Raw genomic sequence first — 5007 nt, 5'->3', positions numbered from 1 at the left:
CAACCATTCACGGGTAAAAGAGGTACAAATGATGTGCCTGTTATACTGCCATTGGTTACCTTGCGCTCAGTGACCTTTTTATGTTCGAGGTAGCGTGATTAGCGTGGCTAATGAGGGCGTAATGGAGGCAGCAACCAGAGGACGAACCCAGCTACACACTCTCTCTCCACACACACACCACACACACACACACACACTAACCACACACACACACACACACACCACACACGACCACCACACAACACACACACACACAACACACACACACACACACACACACACACACACACACACACACACACACACACACACACACACACACACACACACACACACACACACACACACACTGCTGTCAAACATGCCATGAAACACACAGCACATACAGACGTCCAGGTGGTCCCATATCATCGCTGTGTCTCTAGCCACCGTACCTATTAGAAAACCAATCATGTTCTGCACCTGGGCCTATCATCGGCAGACATTTGGAACAACGCTAGGAATTTGACTAGTTCCCCTGCAATCTGCTTATTTCTTGTCCTACAAATGTTCTATTTGTCATAGAAGAAAAATCCTGCACACTGCAGGAAAACCTGAGCAGCATTCGGCTGATTGTTTATAAATTGGAATACATGTTTTTGGCAGGCGGGTACCATTTTTTGTGTTTGTGTGTGTGAGAGAAAATGTGATAGAGAAAGAGAGAGGCTAAGCAGGGCAGAGAACGAGCACACAGCTTATGTGCTTTCAGGGTACAAATACTCATACAGATAGAAATCACAAATGACTACAAAAGAGATGGTTCACAAAGGTCTAAGTGGTCCACACCCTGTCTGGTAGGAGAAGGACAGGGGCTGTGAAGTAACTGATACAAACATTATTGTAAATAAAGGGGTCAACACAATAACATGAACTGTATAATATGATCAAATCCAGGGGCCTATGAATAAACCAGCCCACTCTCTTCAGTCTGCGTACAAATGACACGACTTTGCAAAGGCGTGCAATAGATACGCAGAAGTTCGATGTTGCGTTTATACGTTTCGTTTGTTATGAACGTATCTTAAATGCGTTCATTTTCTACATATCTTTGCCATTTATTTGACCCTAACCCTAACCATAACCCAATAAGCTGCTGTGTCGTTTATTGCACGGCAAACACTAAAACTATCGTTGGAACGGCGATCAAGCCTGAAGCCACAGAGCTCTTTGTTTTAATGTTTGAGGTGCAATATCAGCGTATCATATGCACGCAAAATCGGACTTCTGCGTATCTATTGCACGCCTTTGCAAAGCCGTGTCATTTGTACGCAGACTGTGAGACCGGGTTGGAATAAACCCAAGGAGCACCAACCGGGATTGCAATGTTGAAATGAGTTATATTCTGTCTGAGAGCTCTTTTCGCCCCTGTGGAACCTAAAGGAATCTGGTTACAACATACAATTTTGATAAAACACAACTTTGTTAAATAATGTATTAATCGTGTAGGTTAAAAAAAAAAAAAGGGAGGAAATTGATAAGTGTAAAAGTAATTATCCTAAGTCATATTGCACTGGTAGACGAAATGTGGTCTACGCTAAAATGTAATGTTTCATGTAAAATATCAAACAAATGTAGCTCTATTAGGTGTGTGCTAACATCTATGCACCGGTGGTTTTATATACACCAGGAATGGTAACTTTTCTGACTCAAATAGGCAGCTTTAATTAATGCAGATCCAATACAATAAACCAGATTATTACACAGGTGTTACCAGTACGAATATGTGATGTGCTTATATTAGCATTCAGGTAACACTGTTAAACTTTAAACCCTGATGTTCACATAACACTTCGGGGCCAAATGATATCACCCCCACATTACTATTTCAGGTCACTGAATTTAATATTACACAGGGCTGTCATTTTTATTCCAAATTCAAATTACCATTGGGTAAATATTAGATCTGAAAGGATTTGTGAGTATAAGTGCAACAGGCCGTGCCTTTTGCTCCAGCAGGAAGCTTTTGTTAAAATGGACTCTTTTATTTGTTCTTACAAGAGAAGATGCATTGTCTATTCGACTCCCCCATTTCTTTTGTGCATTAAATAGAAAGAAGCGTACATCACACGGATTTATTAGGCAGAACTGGAAACTAGATTTAAAGATGGCGCCCCATTCATACCAATTAAAGTTGCTATTTTAATGGATGTGCCAAAAAAGTCTCTCTGTGCGTCCCTAAGTTTCCCGCATTTTTAGACGTACCGGTCGAAAGCTTCTGCTGGCCGAGCTGGCTGACTTCCTGTTGGCTTCCCAAACACAATAATGAGATAAGACAGATAAATCAAATGGTTCCTTTAGACTTTCCAAATCTTACTGGACCTAATGGGTTGACTTCTGGTAATACAATGAGTCATTTTGGGGGGTTGTGATGCTGAGAAAAACGAATTCACCGCTTTACAGGAACTCGTTTTCAAGTGACTGCATAGCTTTTTGGGTCAGTGTGCGTCAACAGCACGCTCAGAAACGGCTTCAGTAAATGTTTTCAGTACCGGTGTGCATAAACGACTAAATCAATCCAGCTTAGAAATAACATATTGTATCGAAGAGGGAAACAGCTTTAGACTTTCTTCTTTTAAATCAAAGCTGAAGACTTTTATTTTCCGCTGCCTTTTATTAAATCCTAAAACTATTATTATTGTAAACTTCACTGTAAGTTTTATTATGTATTTTTCACTGCTATTATTCTCTTTGAGCGTTTAAAGTTGTTATTCTTTTAGCTTTTTAATGACTCTTATATTGCTTATAATGTACGGTTATAATGGCTTATAGCTTTTAATATTTTTTTGGAAAGCACTTTGAAATGCCAACAATTTCACGTAGTGGAAATGTGCTATATGAATAAACTTGCCCTTTAAACATTAAAGTATGAGAAAAGCATGTGAGGTAATTAAGTGTGCCGTGTCCTCTATGACACTAGCTCTAATTATCCCGGGCTGTACATATTGTATTATTCCGTTTTGTGCTACACAACGGCAACACATCCGCCTCTAAATACTGCAGATAAGAGACGACCATGTTTCACCTTTCACCTGTCCTTTCACATGCATGATCAACATCACACACACACACACACACCACCTCGTGCGACATCCACCATAATCGCTTTCACGCCACAGAGGGACGGCGAGAGGAAGGAGAATCGAGTGATTAGTTTGACATCACAAGAAATAAGGGTTTGATGAAGGAGGGAGAGAAAACACGAGGACCAGGTGAGAGGCAGGGAATGAGAACAAAGCTAATAAGATTTTGAGACAGAGCCAGTCACAGAAGAGAGGCATAGCAATGAGAGTTAGAAGCCGGCGCTAAAATACAGATGGGACGTGGAGACATAGCCAGACGATGAAAATCAACACCATTTCATTCGTGTTTAAAAGAGAGAAGAATTCCTTAATGGTCGAGGAGAAGAGAAGGATACATAGAACATGCCTGGAGGATATCACTATATTTATACTCCACTATGCCATTATTTATTTATTTCTCTCCCCTTGCTCCGTTGCTCTCTTTGACTGGCCCGATTTTTAATAACATGCATATCTTTGTTCTTCGTCTTGATTAAGGGATGGAGATTGAGAAGACAGAGCCGTAGGGGTTAGAGAAGACCACACCGCTGCATAGAGGACACATCCTCCTTCACTTCCTTCCCTGTTCCCTTCCCCCCCCGCTGTATGTATCTTTATCCTATCATAAGCCTTCCCTCTTGACGATCACCATGGGAAGCTTCAATCTGCCCCTCCCTCACTCCCTCTCTCCCCCGTCTAAACACCCCTCATCTTCATCTCATCAACCTACTATCATTTACACAGGAGGGCCTCTATTCCCCTTCTGTTCATTCATTGCGTAGGAATACATCTCCACCAAAAACTCTGTATTCCAGCCGGTTTGAGTAAATAACAGGATATTATTCTCACATATTAATATGTAAGGTAAGGTACGTTTATTTATATAGCACATTTCAGACGCAGAGGCAATTCAAAGTGCTTTGCAACGACATTGTAAATACGGTAAGTGCTAAAACAAGTTAAAACAAAGGCTTCTGGGTAAGCAGCTGTAAAAAGTAGTGTTTTTAGCCTCGACTTAAAAGAACTCAGCGTTGGTGAAGACCTCAGGGTTTCTGGAAGTTTGTGGGGAGCATAAAAACTAAAAGCAGCTTCGGCGTGTTTGGTTCTGAGCCGGGGAACAATGAGTAAGCCTGCCCCCGATGATCTCAGAGCTCTGGGGGGCTCGTAACAGGGCAGCATGTCGGACATATATTGGGGTCCCAAACCATTTAATGCTTTATAAGTTAACAATATCATTGTAAAATCGATTCTGTAAGCTACTGGTAGCCAGTGCAGAGGCCTGAGTACTGGGGTGATGTGTTCTACTCTTTTTGCTTTGGTCAGGTCAGTAGTTTTCTAGACCTGTAAATACACTATGTGTCACAATATTTATGCAAAATCACGTGTAGAATAATCAACTAGATTTCCAGCAATAGAGTGGTGCAGTGACGAGTCCTAAAACCAGGAAGTGAGTTAGCATTTCACCACTTCCGGTTCCCTCGTCTCAGAGCCAATGGGATCTCTCCATAGGATTTTGGAAAATTAGCTGGAAATAATGTCTGTGGTTGAAACACCATTTAAGAGACGGATCACGGTTTTAGTTTCTACGACATTAAATACATCCAGCAGTGCCCCACTGTGACTTTCAAAATGAGTTTACGTGGTCGGAAAAACGATGTTGTATAACATGGTGGGCTGAATAGGACTACAGAAGTTGTCCAGGGCCATTGTACGTCATTACGACGAACACCGTAAACACTCCGGCTAAGTTTGTGTTTGCCCTGTTCTGCTTGAAAGACAAGTCCCTGGCCTCCTGCAAACTGTTCAAACAAATGGCTTTCCAACTCGTACCATTTAGAATCTGTTATGTTTGAATGATGGTCTTAAGTTTGGCGTGACGTTGAAGCAGCGACCCTGCTGTAGTGTCTTT

At 41.5% G+C, this 5007-nt stretch overlaps 1 protein-coding gene across 1 annotated transcript in view; it reads left to right on the top strand.

The window, feature by feature from the left end:
• Window positions 1–5007, top strand: part of LOC104943209 (solute carrier family 41 member 1-like) — a 35938-nt gene that overhangs the window by 25641 nt on the left and 5290 nt on the right. The gene's annotated exons all lie outside the window — the stretch shown is intronic.

This window comes from Notothenia coriiceps, unplaced genomic scaffold (genome assembly GCF_000735185.1).
Source record: "Notothenia coriiceps isolate Sejong01 unplaced genomic scaffold, NC01 NC01_scaffold00005787, whole genome shotgun sequence".
Taxonomy (NCBI): domain Eukaryota; kingdom Metazoa; phylum Chordata; class Actinopteri; order Perciformes; family Nototheniidae; genus Notothenia; species Notothenia coriiceps.
This window is presented reverse-complemented; position numbering and strand designations above follow the sequence as displayed.